Raw genomic sequence first — 20414 nt, 5'->3', positions numbered from 1 at the left:
TCTTGGAAATACTCCAACCATCATTGCCCATGTGAATTTGCCTTAGATCAAACCCATCTAATGCCTTGTTTAGTTGCACGAATTGTTTTATTTTAAATTAGTCAGTTGGGGTTACTCAAAATATATTTCAATCTCCCAAATTTAGTTTAAGCAATTCAATGTTTTTTAAAAGAAATAAAACCTACTTAATGTTTATCAAATGAATATATATTTTTGAGTTGTGTCAGTTTTGCAACTAAATCCATCATAAGGGTCTGTCTGATTAGAAATAAAATGATGATTGAAAGTGAAATTGTTAGAAAGTGAAATGAAAGAAAGGAGACAAAAGAAAAAATGAAAAAAAATTTGAAACTAGAAATGAATTTTTTGCCTGCATTTGATTAGGATGAAAAAATTTCAAGAAAAATGATTTGAAATTTTGGGGTTCTAGTTTGAAAAGTAGGAAGTTGTAAGAAAATTCTTCGATTATACTTAATTGTCTTCATTGAAACTATGGGCAAATTTGAAAAACATGATAATCGTTTCCCACTTTCCCAGGAAAGAAAATTCCATGCAAATTTTGTGGGAAACCAAAACCTGGGTTCAGAAATTTAAGATTGTTTGTTTTCTGTTCTCTTGTTTGCTTAGCATACACTAAAAAGTTTGTTTGTTTGTTTTCGGGGGACTGTTTTGAATTTTCGCCACCAAAATGCCTTTCTCGAGTAAGTTTTGGACGTATTCGACTCTAACTCCCAACCTACGAGTCTGAATAACATTCTGTCAGTTGTCACAAGTCCTATTTGTCATGGGGATACTGCCCGTGAGAGTCACACGGTGGTTTGGGGGCTGTTTTGAATTTTCGCCCCCAGAACGCCCTTTTTCGAGTAAGTTTTGGGCGTATTTGGCTCTAACTCCCAACCTACGGGTCTGAATAACGTTCCGTTAGTTGTCACAAGTCCTATTTGTCATGGGGAAGCTGCCCGTGAGAGTCACACGGTGGTTCAGGGGTTGTTTTGAATTTTCGCCCCCGAAACGCCCTTTTCCGAGTAAGTTTTAAGCGTTTTCGGCTCTAACTCCCAACCTACGGGTCCGAATAACATTCCGTCAGTTGTCATAAGTCCTATTTGTCATGGGGAAGCTTCCTGTGAGAGTCACACGGTAGTTCGGGGGCTGTTTTGAATTTTCGCCCCCGAAATGCCCTTTTCCGAGTAAGGTTTGGGCGTATTCGGCTCTAACTCCCAACCTACGGGTCCGAATAGTTTACATATTAGTCTCCGAAAAGTTTTCCCGACTAAATAATTTAGTTGCTGGCTTGGTCGCTGAAAGATTGTCGAAAAAAGTATTGACGACTAAAAAATATTTAGTCGCCGCAAGTCCTAAATTGGCGACTAAACAATTAATCGCCAAAAGGAAAGATATTGGCGACTAAATTTTTTTTAGTTGTTGAAAGTCGAAAATTAGTAACTAAAAATTTTGCCGCCAAAGTTTTCAAAAAATGTCCTTTTTTGTTTTAGCGACTAGTCGCTAAAAACATGACACTACTTTTTGGCAACCAATTTTTTAATCGTTAAAATCATGATACTCCTTTTTGGCTACTAATTTTTTAGTTGCCAAAAGCTTTCATTTTTTTTGGCTACTACGTATTTAGTCGCCAACAAATTCCCTTTTTATTTTTTGGCTACTGAATGTTTAATCACCAAAAGCTCTATTTATTAATTTTTATAAAATACATAAATTGAATATTTTTCATTAATTTATAAATTATATGCATTCCATTATCAATGCAACCTGTAGCCTGTATATATACAGAATAATACATCTATCAATTATCATCTAAATCCACTATCAATAATACCCATTTCATTATCAACTATCCAAAAACTTAACATCATATTCCAAATATCATATAAATCCACACTAACTAAGTATAATCCATCTAAATTAAATATTACATATAAAAACACTGGATTTCTAACACAGAGGATTGTAGAAAAATAAATTTCTTTCATATACAGAAAATATGCTCTTCGTACACAAAAATAAATATCCACAATAGCCCACGCAAAAGCAATCTGTAAAAAAAAAAAAATTAACCATTAGCACTTAATAAAATTGACATTTCAAATTATAACAATTATAAAAAGAAAACTGAATTAGTTTATATTACTGATCCATCTCATGTTGTATTTCACAATATGGGAAAGATGGACACTCAACTGAGGTTTTCCACATACCTAATGGCAAAAAAAAAAAAAAACATTCCAATAAAGATTATGGAATCTGAGCAGATAGCATGCTTCATCTTAACAACCAAAAAGCATTCCTACTGGATGGCTCCCCTCCTAAGCAAATCTGAGCAGATAGCATGCTTCATCTTAACAACCAAATGTAACACGAATCCAACACCACTAGCAATCCACAATAATGCAAAAGATGAGTTGTAAAGAGTTGATTCATAGCGAGATTGTTGCAAATACTAAAGATTATCATGTGTTGTGTTTCAATTACAACATGGGATCCTAAGCAACATAAATCAACAAGTGACAAATACACAATGCCATACATTAACTACTGTATTAGACTAATTTGAATCATTCATAAAATCTCAAAATTGTGTCATCCCTTGTACAAGCAAGGATGGAGTGTCTTCAGCCATGGGACATCCAAATGACCCCTCTGCAGACCATAAAACTAAATCCAAAGTCAATACCACTCTTGAAGGAGAAATATAGTTACCTTCAAGGATCTCCATTCAGAATCAGGCCATCTAGTTGATGTACTTTCCCCAACACCAACACTTATTCCACTGAACCTGCATATATATTTTGATTAACATTTCTAAGTTCCTGATCCTAACAAATATTAGCCCAGTTACGCAAAATACCTTCTTTCTGGAACTTCCTCGCCCTCAAACCTCATCCCAACAGAGAGCTTTGGTTCTGGGCTTCAAGGTACTTGTTGACACTTACAATGAACTCAGACAGACTTGTTTTGCCACAAATAATGCTAAAGTTCAGTAAATCCAATTTTTATTAACCAACTACAAAGCAAAAGCAAATTTAGTAAAGAACTTATTTTGGATGGTCTATGCAATTAGAACCATTTTTCACAGGCCATATTTGTGGATGCAAGGGTGGGAACTTCAAGGACAAAGCTTATCCAAGAATAATACTAGAACTAAGTCAATACAGAGAACCCAAACAAATCTCTGGACTTAAACATGCACTAATAACATGAGATCTCTTTAAAATTATCACTTGCAATTCAAAGATTGAAACCTGATATTGTAAATGGCACTGACGAAATTAAATGCTAGATAAAAACACAAGAATACCAAAGATGAAACAAAACTACACATGCATGCATCTGTCCATGCAAAAATAAGGCAGAAGAGAACCTTGGTTTGTAGAAAGCAGAAAACAGGGTTCTAGTTGAGATAACATGAGATGCAGTAGCAAGAACCCCAAGATGCATGCTGTGACTGGATATAACAGAAGAAGGCATGTTATTCTGCTGTCTCATCAGCCTCCTTACTCCAACTCATAAGATGAGAGATTATTGTAATTTAAATTAAGAAAATTTTTAAAGGACTCAAAATGTTTTTCTTTAAAACTTGATTGAATACCAAGCGCACAAGATATGTCCTTTGATTGCAATATCATCTCCAACTTGATGTGTTTCAATTAATTATAAGACATTATAATAGGCAAGTATGATACTACAATTTTTACTTTTTCATCATTACTTCAAAGATTTAATAATTAAAAAATAATAATCCAAGGCAGGGGGCTCCTTGCCCACAAAACCAAATGTGAGGGTTGCAAAGATCTTAATTTTTTAATTCAAACATTAAGGACATACATTGATTTTCATTGCCCAATAAAAATTAAAGAAAGAAAAACAATCAAGGACAACAGATAATACTCCCCCAATTCTTATCTAGCCTAGTCCTTTGCACATTAAAAACTATAACAGGATGCTAGGAGCATTGGACATATGACAATTCTAACAGTAGCATTACTCATGGAAACAAGAATATCTCACCACAATTCATTTTGCTCAGATTCTACAATTATGTTATGAGGATTAATAACAACATTCTACAAAATAACAAAATTTCAGCAGATAATCCTAGCAAAAACAAAAATAAATTCATCCTAGAACCAATAATAAAGCATGCAATCAACTTAATTACTGAACCAACAAACCAGTCCTTAAAACCTCCCTATGACATTTTTACATACACTTGGTGAGCATAAATCAAAAAGATTAGTTTGCTCACCAACACAGAAAAGCAGACCAACCCATTTTCACAAACATTGGCACATGAGGCATGAATGAATGACAGATCTCTCTTGCAACCCACTAAAAGTTGCATAAATAGGATGTTGACTTAGATGACTTCAATTCTCAAAAAAAAAAAAAAAAAAATCCAAAATCTCAGAAACCCAAATTTCTTTCATTGTTTTTGGGACATTTGAACAAGGGCCCCTCATAATGATAATTGTTTTTGCGAAATTAAGTGAGAGAGAGAGAGAGAGAGAGAGAGAGAGAGTGATCTTGCCGATCATCACACTTAGAGTGATCTTATGCCTGCAATGCATGCTTCTCAACCTAGCCCAATGCAAGCAACCTATACCGATCATCACAACAAACTTTTTACCTATCAGTCTTGCTAGTTTATTTCAACACATTAAGATACACAAGTTCTACAAATCACACCACTAGTTACAAATATCACTATTTTTTACTTCTTTGCACGGTTAGTTAGAAGTTCAAATCATAACAACATGGTAGCTAAAATAAATTTCTATGAACTTTGCACAAATAATTTGCTTCTCAAACATAGAATCCCAAAAATAGTTGTAAGACATCGGTGTCCTCATATAGTTTTAAAAATCTCATTATTTCATAACTTTTATTCAATTGTTAATACCTTGTAGATTTTCTAATTTAGGCCTTAGTCCTATCAAATTTTGGCATTTCATCGTCTCCAAGATAACTCATAAACCATTTTAGAGCATCTCCAACATTTCACTAATTTTTTCAACTAATTTGATTTCAAATTTGAGTAAAAAATGCTTGATTTTATATGAACTACTCAAATCCTTTCATTAAAATCTTTTTAAAAACCTTTCTTTTATCCAAAGGTTCCCTTTTCATCAAATTTGATCAAGAAAACCCATCTCCAATGTTTCATTTTTTTTTTTTTTTTAATTTTCATCAAATTCAAATGTACTTGATTGGTTCTCAAATTGATGAAAAAAATAACTCTCCCTTAATGAGATTTGATGAAATAATTAGAGATAATTTTTTAACACTCGAAGAAAAAAAACAAAAACAACTAAATGGGTATTCAACTAAGTCATAGTAACATCAAAACATCCATTCGTTTCTCACTTTCCACAATTCCTAGAAAATCGCTAAAGGTGATACATCCCAAACCACAGTAATTTTCTTTCTCATAGGAAAAACAAGCCACCACAAGAGTAATTGTTAGAACCATAAACAGATTTCAATAAACAAATAAAAGATTACAGTCAGTTACATAGTACAAAATTCAATTACCTACGCATCAGATTTCACACCCTCAAGCCAAATTTCAAGTGTGTATATATATATATGGAATCAAAACAACTACCAAAGCAAAAAAACATAAAAAAACCTAAACCTATTCAAATCATATTTTCCTAATTTTATAAACCAACCTAGTGAGTTCACAAAGGTGGAAGGAGCAGTTTCGAAGAAGGGGATTTCAGTCTAGGGTTTCATAGAATGGAGATAGAGAAAGGGAGAGAAACAAGTTGCAGAGAGAGAGAGACATACCTTGAGGCGAAGTCGAGGGCATGTTGTGTTCGCGGGATAATCTTCGAGGGCGAAGAAGAGCTTCGGAGTCGTGTTTGAAGAGAGCTCCGGAGTCGTGTCTGAAGAGGGTGAAAAGGAGCTTCAGAGTCGTCTCTGAAGAGAGCTCCAGAATCATGTCTGAAGAGGGCGAATAGAAGCTTTGGAGTCGCCTGAAAATGGGTTTTGGGAAAACAAAGTGAAGAGGGATTGTGGAACATACAACGATCGGTAAACAAAATTGCAACCGGTGAAAAAGTTATTCAGTATTTTTAATCAAATTATTTAATGGTTGAAATTAATTTATAAAGATCTAATGGTTTAAAATAAATGTGTACATAATGTGCACTAGTCAATGAGGTGCACATCTTAACAGCTCCCTAAGTTTTATGTATGTAATGATGCATTTGATATAGAAAACCAAAGATAATATACAAAGTATTTCAATAATTCTGTAAGTGAATGAATTACGTGTCTCCCATGATTATATGTCTGTCATATTTTCAGCTTCATAAATTCAAATTGCAGTTATGTGAGAGAACAAAACACTTATTAGTACTAACAGCAGCAAGGGAGTCATTCATAACAAGAAAAGAAGGGGACAAATAACAATCCACCAATTTAAAAAATTGAAATGCATAAATATCTACATAAGCAGAAGAAAAAACCGTACACATAGCAAGGAACATATCTTCATAGAAAACGAATAAGGATCGTATACAAGTGAAGAATAGCATGTCTGAACAGGAAAAACTTTGATTTGTCTAAGTATATGATATGTAAATCCAGAGATGTTCCAGTGATGTTAAAATTCCTCAATAGGCCATCATCACCACAAGCATCAAAGCATTTGGGCAAACATAGTGAAACTGTCCATCCAGGAATTAGAAAATCAAATGTAATATATGATTAATGCAAGACATAATTATGTTAAGCATCAATGATCATCAATCCTAATTGGATTTAAAATATATGCAATACAGGAACATCACCTCTTTTAAGAAGAGGATCTCTTGTCTTGATTTTTTTTCCATGGAAACCTTCACTACTCTACAATATGATTTAAAATTTTTGCGTGAAATATTAATTCAAGGGATTGGAACTTCCTTGTTATGAAATATTTGGAGTTAAAATATATGCATTACAATTCGAAACATTGGGATTATGTTTGGGATTATGTTTTTCTTCTTTTATTTAATGGTGAATAATTATATTGTCTATATTTTCCAATTAAAGTTGAATTATGTTATATAGTTGTAGAAAATGGTCAAAGGAAAAAGACAATGGCTGAAACCAGGTGATTTGAGAACTAAGAAGCTAACAGAATATGAGAAACAAAGAAATAAGCGAATCAAGAAGAACTATGAGGTAATGAACAATCTTGGAGTGAAGAATATTACAAATTCTTTGATGAGTGTGGTTCAGCCCAAATGTGCAAATGCAAAGGAAAAGGGAATTAGGGTTGAGGTAGATGATGATGATGAGTATAATCCGTCAGGGAGTGAGAACGATAGTGATAACGAGTCATTGGGTTCCTTTTATCGCAAGGTATTATATACATTATTTTATATTTGTGTGTGAACATATCATTTACTATTTAAATATCTTCTTCATATATCTTAAACATCATATCTTTTTTAAAATATATTTTAACTGTGTTAAATATCTTCTTTACTATTCGATTATGTTATTTCAGGAACAAGAGATGCCACCGGGGTTACGTTTACAGCCTTATTCGATGCCATTAACTCCCACCCCAGAAGAAGGGATGGATCCCCCACGTCAAGAGATTGGTACCCAACCCTTGCCACCTCATAATGTGCAACCTGTGCATGAGGTGACTGCATCTAGTAGTGTTGGTAAGTTTGCAAAGTTGTTTATATTTAATTTAAGGTCTAACTTGCATTTGTTTACTTATTAACTCAATTAACATTATGTCCTTACAGCATCACATGACAGACGTGGTCGTGGTCCAACACGCGGCATACAAACCCAACGCATTGTCCAGAAAAATGGAAAGATGTTGGTTCCTGTACCTGAACATTTCCGTGCGCCAGTGGGAGATCAAGCCTCTAAGTTGGCCTCCAAGATTGGCATAGAGGTTCGAACGCAATTACCAGACTTGAGCATTTGTAGGTGGAATAAGGTTCACGATGCTGATAAGAAGCCGATGATCCAACGCTTGGAGGTAATTATTGTCAAGTAAAAGAGGCATGACACATGAAAATTGAAATTGAAATTACATGGTAATTATTGTGTGAAAGAAATACTCTCTTTGTTAGGGTGATTACAAGAACTTGCTGCTAAACAAGATATTACATGGTAGCATATCAAAGACTTCTAGTTTTGGAACGAATTTAACGATTAGTAAGAATGCAACTATAACTATGTATTTAGGAAGGTCTTGGCAATATCTTCACAGTAAAAAGCAATATTTACAATAGTATACACTTATGATTCACATATTCTTGCTGTTAATGTTTTTCATTACAATATATAATGCCTAGAAAGACATGTAGGACATTTCATGTCAAAGCTAGACATTGAATTTTTAGGTTCCTGTACACTGCCTAGAAAAACATGGACATCATATTCCTCTGTTAACCCATCTGTTGCAACTGTTACAATATATAATGCCTGCATGTCTAGGAATTAAATTGCAACTGTTAACACATCTGTTGATGCAATCTTTTTTTCTTTGTTGTTTAATCAGGCTCATTGTTGCTTGTCTGAAATTTAGGTTATTTAACTTATAAAAAAAATGATTTGATTTTGTAGGATCAGTTTGATCTACAAGGCAATCCGAGTGATGTAGCAAGGACTTTAAACACATAGTTTGGTCGGCGATTGAGTAGCTTCACCTATAGGTTGCACAAACAATACAAGCAACTTAAGGATGCAAGAGGGGAGGAGTACGCGAGAAGCCACCCACCTAAAAGTGTTACTCTTAATCAATGGACATCTCTAATTGACAAGAAGTGGAATAGTAAAGAATTCATGGTATAATGTTTTATGTTAATTGTCAAAAATTAATTTTCTTCTTACTAATGTTAAGTTTTGTTGTTTTTATTGGTGTTTCAATCGTGTAGGAACAATCACTAACTAATGTGAATAATAGGATGCAAATGAAAACAAAACATAGATGTGGATCAAAATCAATCCCGGTTAGGGTGCACAGCTCGGTGTGTTCTGCTATTTTATTTTATCAGATTAGTAGGCTTTGTTATTTAAATATTTGAAATAACATTTAAAAACAAATGAATCAGATAATTGCAAATGGAGAAGTTCCTGATTTGGAAAAGTTTTACAAGTCCATCCACTATAATTCGAACACACATGAATGGATTTCGTCGGAGAGCCAAGCTAATTATGTATGTACAAGGCAATGCATATTAATTTTGATAAAATTATTTATTTGCTTTGTAGGGTAGAATAACTAATAATTGTTCGATTTATTTTAAATTAACAGGACAACATGATAAAGACGCAAGCCGAACACCTCTCGCAGACTGGTGTGATCCCTTTAAGCCAAGAGGAGTTGTCAGTTAAGGTGCTTAAGCCAAGGTCAGGTTATGTGAAAGGACTCGGCTTGAGGCCTTCTTCTTCTATGAAGACTACTGTTGTACCTGTTGAAAATAGTGACTATGTTCAACGCCTTGAGATGCAAATAGCACAGCTGTAACGCCCTCAAAATAAACCCATAATAACCATAACATTAACATGCATTTATAAAAGAAAATGAATCATTTGAGTTAGTCATCAGAGTATTCTTATTGACAGACATTACTTGTAACATCCTGCAACATCAAAATAAATGCCCTAAGGGCTTACATCTTTCCAAGCTAACGCTTGGACACAAAAAGGATGAGTACTAACTCATTTACAAGTTAAGCCCTAGGCTTGAATGTTTACATGAAATCCCAAAAATAACAAAATAAAACATATAACTAAAGACAAGTCTTCAACATCCCAAACATCAAATCCTTCCAGGCTAAGTCCGTGGAGGTAGCTTATCACCTGAACCTGAAAATGATGTTCCCATAAAGGGTGAGCCACAGCCCAGTAGAAAAATACTAAACCAAATATAAGCATTGAATAAAGCTATAGCATTCAATAGATGGTTAATCAAGATAATCAATTTTATTATTAAACAGTCTCATGACACTAATGTCTAAGACACATTTCACTTTCCATTATTATCAACATGGCTCAGAACCTGGCCAAACTTACAACAGTGAATTATATATCATAATCACATTACTTCCAATATCAACAAAACAAATGAGACTCATGCTCATATCAAAACACTTCATACTTCCCATTTGATACACATTTTAGTGCTGTATCAATAATCATGTAAAAACACTTCAATATAATAAGCACACATAAAAATGGTGCTAATGGAGTCCATCCCCTATCTCCTCCCAAACAAAAATCCGGTTTAGAGGTCCATCCCCTATCTTCCCCTAAACCGTGGAGTACATCCCCTATCTCCTCCCACACAATATGCAAATGCAATGCTCAACCAATACACGTATTTTCAGTATTAATTCAATAGTCAAATTAATGACTTAACCAATGTGATTAGTTTCAGTTATTCCTAATCCACATGCAATGTCTACAACAATCACGACTATCCTCCACCGATAGCCCAAAACAGTTATTTCTAGACTGGAAATAAATATATCAACAATTTAATAGGTGAGTGATTTAAATCATCCAACTACACCATTTAATCTATGAATTCATCAATTTCATGAATTTAACCAAATTCCCCAATTCCCTTAAATTAATTTTACAAATTAATTAATTAATACAACTAGGGTTTTTCCCAAAATTATCTAAGTGACCTCAACATCTTAAAATACCAAAACTTAGAACAAAGCTTATAGAATAGAGTAGGAAATCCCTACCTTGAAGATCACAACTAAAATAGAGAAGATGGAGATGATGACCCAAAATCCAAAGTGCTCCAAATCCTCTCTTTTTCAGATTAAAAGAAAGATCTCGTGAAGCTCTACCTTTTTTCCAAAGGAACTAGGGTAGAAGACCACCGGAAATAGATCAAATCTTGGAGAGGAGGTAAGAGTAGAGGGAGAGACTCTCAAGGGGCGGTTTTTAAAAGTTAAGAGATGAAAAGGTAGGTCAAAAAGTGATCAGAAAAGTGAAATCACGGACTGATGTAGTCGACTCTACGCTCGAGCGTAGAAAGCCCCGCTCGAGCGTAAGACACAGAATCATGCTCGAGCGTGAAGAAAGCCGCTCGAGCGTCGATTGCACCCTTTCAGAAGTTTTGCAGGCGCTGCACCCGCTCGAGCGTCAAACTCCCCGCTCGAGCGGAGGAGCAAAAACAAGGGATCACGCTCGAGCGTAAAAACTACCGCTTGAGCGGAAGAACTGCAGAGCAAAATACTGGAAGATGGAAAATCCCGCTCGAGCGTTAAAACTCCAGCTCGAGCGGAGAAGCAACAACGAAGGGCCCGCTCGAGCGTTAAAACCTCCGCTCGAGCGTGAAGGCCAAAATCTGGGCATCACCTATTGGCATCAAAATTCATCCAACCTGTAACAGACCCGCCCAACACAACCTATAATTCAAATACTAAGAGATTAAAGGACAACAACAACCAATAAATAATGACAGGATCTACGGAGCCTAAGTCCGGATACAATAATCTAAAGAGAAAAGACCGGGGTCGCTATAACCTCCCCCCCTTAAAAGAATTTCGTCCCCGAAATTAAGCACAAGGTTTTAAAAACAAGTTTTCTCAAATTCCAACAATATGTTAACTCAATAATAAACAACTTGACCCAACACCGGCCATTCCATCTCTCAACTAAGAGGCATGCCACAATATGCAAAACAAACATATATTTCAACCTGCATTAACACTATGCAATTTTCTTTCAATTTCAACAATTTTCAATATATTCAATATATACAATGTTCCATTAAACTTCCATTTCGAGGTAAGTTCCAAAATATTTCCATTAACCAAAACATTCTAAATGTTTTACAGCTTAAGACATATATAAAAAGCTTTAAGGTTTGACAATATTACAAAATCTAACTACAAGATTACAAATCAATAAACATGTTCGGATATTTCTCGCGGACTTCCAACTCACGTTCCCATGTGGCTTCCTCCACCCCGTGATGTTTCCACAAAACTTTCACCAAAGGAATGGTCTTGCCTCGCAAGACTTGATCCCGCTTATCCAAGACCCTAACCGGTCTCTCTTCATACGAGACATCCTCATCAACTACTAAATCGGTCCAATCCAATACATGTGATGGATCCGGCTCATACTTCCGAAGCATACTCACATGAAACACGTCATGTACTCCGGACAACTGCGGCGGCAAAGCTAAACGATAAGCAGTCTCGCCAATCCTCTCAAGGATCTCAAAAGGACCAATGAATCGAGGGGACAACTTCCCGCTCTTCCCAAACCTCATCAATCCCCGTCTTGGTGATATCTTCAAAAAGACGTGATCACTCACCTCAAACACCAAAGGTCTTCTCCTACGGTCGGCGTAAGATTTCTGACGACTCTGGGCTGTAACAAGCCTCTTACGGATAAGCTCAACCTTCTCCGTCGTTTCCCTCACTAACTCCGGACCCAACAGAGGTGCATCACCCACCTCGGCCCAACAAACAGGAGACCTACACGGTCGGCCGTATAAGGCCTCAAACGGTGCCATACCGATACTAGACTGGAAGCTGTTGTTGTAGGCAAACTCCACCAAAGGCAAGTGCCTCTCCCACGACCCACCAAAGTCAAGAACACAACCCCGAAGCATATCCTCAAGGATCTGAATAGTACGCTCGGACTGCCCGTCAGTCTGAGGATGATAAGCTGTGCTAAAGGTCAACTTAGTGCCTAAGGCACTCTGCAAGCTCTGCCACAACCTGGCAGTAAAACGAGGATCTCTATCTGAAACGATCGTCACTGGAACCCCGTGTAACCTCACTATGTCCCGAATATATAAATCGGCCAGATGATCAACTGAATCTCTAACACGCATAGGAATAAAATGCGCCGACTTAGTCAACCGGTCCACAACTACCCAAATAGCATCACTACCCCGTTGAGTCCTCGGAAGACCCACAACGAAGTCCATAGTGACATGTTCCCACTTCCACTCGGCAATAGGCAAGGGTTGCAACAAACCCGCTGGCCTCTGATGTTCGGCCTTCACTTGCTGACAAGTAAGGCACTTAGATACGAAAGCTGCCACATCTCTCTTCATACCCCGCCACCAAAACTGGCGACCCAAATCCCGATACATCTTAGTACCTCCCGGATGCACCGCAAGGCGTGAATGATGAAACTCTCGGAGTACCTCCTCTCGATGAGACTCCGGCACAAATAGACGGTCTCGGTATCTCACACTCAGGTCGGGATACACCGTCAAACCTTTCTCAACCTTCCCACCAGAAATCTTCTCACGGAGGGATTCTATCTCAAGGTCGCCCCTCTGAGCCTCTAACACTCGAGTCACAAGTGTAGGTTGTGCAACAACAGAAAACAAGGCCGCAGCCTCAACGGATTCGCCCAGAAGCAAATCAAACTCTCCAAGTGCACCTAACATCTCCCACTCTCGGATGGCTATACTAGCTATGTCACCAACAGGTTTCCTGCTAAGGGCGTCGGCCACCACATTGGCCTTTCCCGGATGATAATGCAATTCAAAGTCATAATCCTCTATGAACTCCATCCACCTCCTCTGCCTCAAGTTCAAGTCTTTCTGTGTAAACAAATATTTCAGACTCTTATGATCCGAGAATACCTCAAATCTCTCACCATAAAGATAATGCCTCCAAACCTTCAAGGCAAATATTACAGCCGCTAACTCTAAATCATGCGTAGGGTAATTCTTCTCGTGAACTTTTAACTGACGTGAGCCATAGGCAACCACTTTCCCCTCTTGCATCAACACACAACCAAGACCCTCTCGTGAGGCGTCACAATAGACTGCATAACCCAACCCTCTCTCTGGAATAATCAATACTGGAGCGGTAGTCAGTCTAACTTTCAACTCCTGGAACGATTTTTCACAAGTCTCACTCCAAACAAATTTGACTCCCTTCCGAGTCAATCTAGTCAAAGGCGAAGCTAATCTGGAGAAATCTCTTACAAACCGGCGATAATACCCAGCTAATCCCAGAAAACTGCGGATCTCAAACACACTCTTAGGCTGTACCCAATCTTGCACTGCCTCTGTCTTGGATGTATCAACAGACACCCCTTGCCTAGAAACTACATGGCCTAAGAACTTCACCTCCTCTAGCCAGAACTCACACTTCCCAAACTTAGCGTAAAGCTGATGGGCTCTAAGTAAATCAAGCACCACCCTCAAGTGTTCCTCGTGCTCTTCCTCTGAAGGTGAATAGATAAGGATGTCGTCCACGAAGACGACTACAAAACGATCTAGAAATTTCCGGAATATCCGGTTCATCAAATCCATAAATACTGCCGGTGCATTGGTAAGCCCAAATGGCATCACCAAAAACTCATAGTGGCCATACCGCGTACGGAATGCCGTCTTTGGAATATCCTCCTCCCTGACTCTCAACTGATGATAACCTGATCTCAAGTCTATCTTCGAGAAACAACGGGAACCTTTCAACTGATCGAACAGATCATCTATACGGGGCATAGGGTACTTATTCTTAACCGTAGCCCGATTCAATTTCCGGTAATCTATACAAAGTCTCAAAGCACCACCTTTCTTTTTAACAAAGAGGGCCGGTGCTCCCCAAGGCGAAACACTAGGACGTATAAAGCCTTTATCTAGCAACTCCTGGAGTTGGGTCTTCAACTCAACTAACTCAGCTGGGGCAAAACGATAAGGTGACATAGAGATCGGCGCCGTGCCGGGCATTAGGTCAATAGAGAATTCAATCTCTCGATGCGGTGGCAAACCAACAAGATCCTCGGGAAAGACGTCCGAGTACTCACAAACCACCCTTGGCAACACAACCTGGGTCTCATCATCCTCACTAATCGAAAGGTTGGCAAGTAGACCACTAAGCTCACTCCGTCCTCGCGGAACATACCCCGGTGGCAAAACACTACCAACACGGTCCCCCAGAAAATGAAAACACTCACCATTCACAGTACAACAGGTGACCCTCTGGCGGTAGCAATCAATAACTGCCCGGTATGACGATAACCAGTCCATACCCAAAATAACATCGAAACCTTTCATAGGCATAACTACAAAGGAAAATGGGATTCTATGGTAATCAACCTCTATATCACAACCCCTAACACCGTGTTTCAAAATCAATTCACCCCCAAGAGGCGACACTACACAAATAGGAGATGCTAACTGTGCTAACTCCAACTCCAAAACAGATGCAAATGCAGCAGACACAAAGGAATGAGATGCACCCGTATCAATCAAAACATTAGCAACCGAGTTGCAAAACAAGAAAGTACCTCTCACAACAGATGGAGCCGGTACAAGATCCTGCGTGGTAACAGCATACACGCGCCCAGATGACCTCTGATCAACCTGCTCACCCCTAGGAGCATAAGATTGCTGCACCGACTGAGACGATGAAGCCCCCTGATTGGCCCTCGAGGCCTGACCCGACTGAGCTGGCTGTTGAACCTGAATCTGCCTCAAACCAGATGCACCAGGTGTGCCACCCAACTGCGGGCAATACCTCTTCATATGCCCTGGCTGACCACACTGATAACACGAGAGTGGCTGGCCTCTACCCTGACTCTGGCTCTGAGATCGAGCCGAAGATGATGCTGCTCTCTGCACTCCTCCTCTCTGAGGACAAACTGGAGACTTGTGGCCCAGCTGGCCACACTTGAAGCAGGTAATGTCTCCTTGACTGCCTTTCCCCGAACTAGCACTCGGCACAGGAAAAGTCGATCTAGAAAAGCTACTCTGAGACTGTTGGGGATTAAAACCCTTCTGTCTCCTACCATCACTCTGACCATCCTGACTCCTCTTGGAGCCCTTCTGTCCTTCCTCCTCCTCCTGCATCATGATTTCCATGTGGGCTGCAGCATCAACCAACCGCCCATAATCCCGAATCATAGTTCCCCCAACTCTCAGCTTGAGGCCACGCCTCAACTTCCTCTCAAACTCAATACAACGGCGTTCCTCAGACGCTACCAATTCAGGTGCAAACCTGGACAAACTAGTAAATGCAGCCTCAAACTCGGCCACTGAAGAACTCGACTGCTTAAGCTGGCAGAACTGGTCTCTCAGCTTCTCCCTAACTGCTGGAGATAAGAACTTCTCCTGGAAAGCATTCACAAAAGCCTCCCATGTACCTCCTATACGCCCCTTAGTGAACTTCCACCACTGACCCGCATCCCCCTTCAACTGGAATGATGCCAAGGTCACCTTCAACCCCTCGTCTTCGATGCCAAGCATCTCAAACGTCTTCGTTGTCTGTTCGAGCCATTCATCTGCCTTAAGCGGCTCTTTAGGATCACCCACAAATTCATCCGGATTGGACCGGAAGAACTCCCTCTTCAAAAAGGAAGGTCCTGCATCCGCAATACCAGCCTGAGCTTGATTCTCAGCTCTGAGAATGCCTACTGACTCCCTGAATGCCTCCGCTATCTCTCGAGCTAAAGCGCCCAAAGCCTGCTGGCCTACTGGCTCGGCCAGATTGGCCTGGCCAATTCCCTCCTGAACTATCGGAATCTCCTCTGGCGCAGGCACCTCCTGCCTACCCGGCCTACCACGCCTACCGCGTCCTCGTCCTCGTCCTGACATCCTAATAAAGGAAACAAAGACATTAGCACATTAATAAATGTGCCAAAGCTAAACACTCGCGTCCTAATACAATGGACAACAATAATTCATTCCACGTAAGCACATAATCACATAAGCACCTACGAATTTCATTCCCGGATAATGATAGTCCCAATGCGTTACTATAGTTCCGGTTGGAAGCAGCAGTGATCAAGTGCCTTTCCAACAAGACTACTAGAACTCAAGGGTCCAATTAACATCCTAGAAACTACATTCCATACCCACATAATCACATGAACATGTTATCATATAAGCATATAACGTTACACTAAGTCTCTATCAAACGAGACAAACCCATTGTGATGCTAATCACTTCCCACGTACCCAAAGTATTCAAACCCGGTACGCTCTGATACCAAGTTGTAACGCCCTCAAAATAAACCCATAATAACCATAACATTAACATGCATTTATAAAAGAAAATGAATCATTTGAGTTAGTCATCAGAGTATTCTTATTGACAGACATTACTTGTAACATCCTGCAACATCAAAATAAATGCCCTAAGGGCTTACATCTTTCCAAGCTAACGCTTGGACACAAAAAGGATGAGTACTAACTCATTTACAAGTTAAGCCCTAGGCTTGAATGTTTACATGAAATCCCAAAAATAACAAAATAAAACATATAACTAAAGACAAGTCTTCAACATCCCAAACATCAAATCCTTCCAGGCTAAGTCCGTGGAGGTAGCTTATCACCTGAACCTGAAAATGATGTTCCCATAAAGGGTGAGCCACAGCCCAGTAGAAAAATACTAAACCAAATATAAGCATTGAATAAAGCTATAGCATTCAATAGATGGTTAATCAAGATAATCAATTTTATTATTAAACAGTCTCATGACACTAATGTCTAAGACACATTTCACTTTCCATTATTATCAACATGGCTCAGAACCTGGCCAAACTTACAACAGTGAATTATATATCATAATCACATTACTTCCAATATCAACAAAACAAATGAGACTCATGCTCATATCAAAACACTTCATACTTCCCATTTGATACACATTTTAGTGCTGTATCAATAATCATGTAAAAACACTTCAATATAATAAGCACACATAAAAATGGTGCTAATGGAGTCCATCCCCTATCTCCTCCCAAACAAAAATCCGGTTTAGAGGTCCATCCCCTATCTTCCCCTAAACCGTGGAGTACATCCCCTATCTCCTCCCACACAATATGCAAATGCAATGCTCAACCAATACACGTATTTTCAGTATTAATTCAATAGTCAAATTAATGACTTAACCAATGTGATTAGTTTCAGTTATTCCTAATCCACATGCAATGTCTACAACAATCACGACTATCCTCCACCGATAGCCCAAAACAGTTATTTCTAGACTGGAAATAAATATATCAACAATTTAATAGGTGAGTGATTTAAATCATCCAACTACACCATTTAATCTATGAATTCATCAATTTCATGAATTTAACCAAATTCCCCAATTCCCTTAAATTAATTTTACAAATTAATTAATTAATACAACTAGGGTTTTTCCCAAAATTATCTAAGTGACCTCAACATCTTAAAATACCAAAACTTAGAACAAAGCTTATAGAATAGAGTAGGAAATCCCTACCTTGAAGATCACAACTAAAATAGAGAAGATGGAGATGATGACCCAAAATCCAAAGTGCTCCAAATCCTCTCTTTTTCAGATTAAAAGAAAGATCTCGTGAAGCTCTACCTTTTTTCCAAAGGAACTAGGGTAGAAGACCACCGGAAATAGATCAAATCTTGGAGAGGAGGTAAGAGTAGAGGGAGAGACTCTCAAGGGGCGGTTTTTAAAAGTTAAGAGATGAAAAGGTAGGTCAAAAAGTGATCAGAAAAGTGAAATCACGGACTGATGTAGTCGACTCTACGCTCGAGCGTAGAAAGCCCCGCTCGAGCGTAAGACACAGAATCATGCTCGAGCGTGAAGAAAGCCGCTCGAGCGTCGATTGCACCCTTTCAGAAGTTTTGCAGGCGCTGCACCCGCTCGAGCGTCAAACTCCCCGCTCGAGCGGAGGAGCAAAAACAAGGGATCACGCTCGAGCGTAAAAACTACCGCTTGAGCGGAAGAACTGCAGAGCAAAATACTGGAAGATGGAAAATCCCGCTCGAGCGTTAAAACTCCAGCTCGAGCGGAGAAGCAACAACGAAGGGCCCGCTCGAGCGTTAAAACCTCCGCTCGAGCGTGAAGGCCAAAATCTGGGCATCACCTATTGGCATCAAAATTCATCCAACCTGTAACAGACCCGCCCAACACAACCTATAATTCAAATACTAAGAGATTAAAGGACAACAACAACCAATAAATAATGACAGGATCTACGGAGCCTAAGTCCGGATACAATAATCTAAAGAGAAAAGACCGGGGTCGCTATAACAGCAAAATGAACAAATTGCAAGGTTTCAAAAGTCAGAGAAGAAACAAAGCAAGAAGATACAAAGTATCATAGAGTGTTTGACGCAGAAAGGTATCACGGGAAATTTTGAGAATGGGGAAAGTTCAGATTCTGATGAACAAGCTTCTTGGTTAGTATATTATGTTTATATGTTAATTTAGTAGAACATTTTTTCTTTAACTAGGGTAGAATAAAAAACTACTTTTGACATTTAGGCACAAGGTCCCGGAAAATAGTGAAGTATGCATCTAAAGGCCCGAAAAACATCACAAACACCTTGAGATTATCAGAAATTATCACGAACACTTTGGGAGGAATCAACATAAGTTGTGAAAACTTATAGAACAATCATAGGACTCTCGGTTGGAAAACATTTAGGCTTGAAAATAGGCCGTTAGGGAGTAAAATCTTGAAATAGTCGTTAAAAGGCCAAGAAATATTATGAACACATTGGGAGGAACTAATGTAAGTTGTAAAAATTTACGGAACAAGCACGGTAAAAATTTGGTTTAAAATTTACTTTGAAATTTTTATTTTTTTCTCTTATAGGTTGCATATTAACATATTTAGTGAATGGTTACCTTAACCTTTTGTTGTTGTCTTTTTTTTCTTTTTTCTTTTTTAAATGGCAGATTGGAGATGAACGAATTTGGTAACCTGCATAGCAAGAGTTTTTTGTTGATATTACCAGACACATCCATCACAGTGTAGTTGTACTTTTTGTTGATATTACCAAACATGTATTTTGACTATGTTGTTGTGGGCTATGATTATATTGTGATGGATCTTATCTTTTTGTTGATATTTTATTGAATAGATTAAAATGAACAGGTTTTTGTTGATATTACCAAATGAACAGGTTTTTGTAATGATTTGTAATGGATATTATATTCAGCGGGTTATTAAAATGCACAAGTTATTTTGATTGTGTTGTAGTTTTTGATTTTACTAAAATAGATGTTATAATTTGGATGTTATATATTAATTTCTTGATACTATGAGACATGTATTTTGCTTGGGTTGTTTCATGATAATGAACTAGTTAATTTTATATTGATTTGTATTAAATATTTTATTTAATAGATTATTAAAATGTACAGGTATTGTTTATTGAAAAAAATATATAAATTGCAAATATAACCTTCCCCTCAATTTTTAAAAATTATTTATTATTGGTGACGAAAAAAATTGACACTAAAACTTTCTAATCTCAACAAATAATTTTGTCACACATATTCACTATTTCATCACTAAATTAAAATGTTTCTTGACAAAAAGTTTTCGTCACTGAAGGGTCTTTTTTTTCATCTTTTGGTGACGATATTTTCGTTACTAAAAACTTTATCACTATTTTTAATGACGAAATATTTTGTCATCCAAAATAAATATAATAAAAT

The 20414-nt window shown here is 38.0% G+C and overlaps 2 long non-coding RNA genes across 4 annotated transcripts; one reads left to right on the top strand and one right to left on the bottom strand.

Moving 5' to 3' along the window:
• Positions 1–1851: 1851 nt before the first annotated feature.
• LOC114277315 (uncharacterized) lies at positions 1852–5885 on the bottom strand. 3 transcript variants are annotated; one of them, XR_014334708.1, is made up of 4 exons: positions 5806–5885; positions 2864–4612; positions 2716–2791; positions 1852–2051 (listed from the first exon to the last, which is right to left on the bottom strand). It is a non-coding gene; the product is annotated as an uncharacterized LOC114277315 (long non-coding RNA). The 3 variants fall into 3 exon arrangements; XR_014334707.1 differs by lacking the exon at positions 1852–2051 and adding an exon at positions 2064–2331; XR_014334706.1 differs by lacking the exon at positions 1852–2051 and having other exon boundaries at positions 2064–2791.
• A 13123-nt stretch (positions 5886–19008) lies between these two features.
• LOC145794762 (uncharacterized) lies at positions 19009–19819 on the top strand. The gene is made up of 2 exons (XR_014334705.1): positions 19009–19147; positions 19650–19819. It is a non-coding gene; the product is annotated as an uncharacterized LOC145794762 (long non-coding RNA).
• The last annotated feature ends 595 nt before the right edge of the window (positions 19820–20414 follow it).

Source organism: Camellia sinensis, chromosome 7 (genome assembly GCF_055761805.1).
Source record: "Camellia sinensis isolate YWXY chromosome 7, ASM5576180v1, whole genome shotgun sequence".
In the NCBI taxonomy this organism is placed as follows: Eukaryota; Viridiplantae; Streptophyta; class Magnoliopsida; order Ericales; family Theaceae; genus Camellia; species Camellia sinensis.
This window is presented reverse-complemented; position numbering and strand designations above follow the sequence as displayed.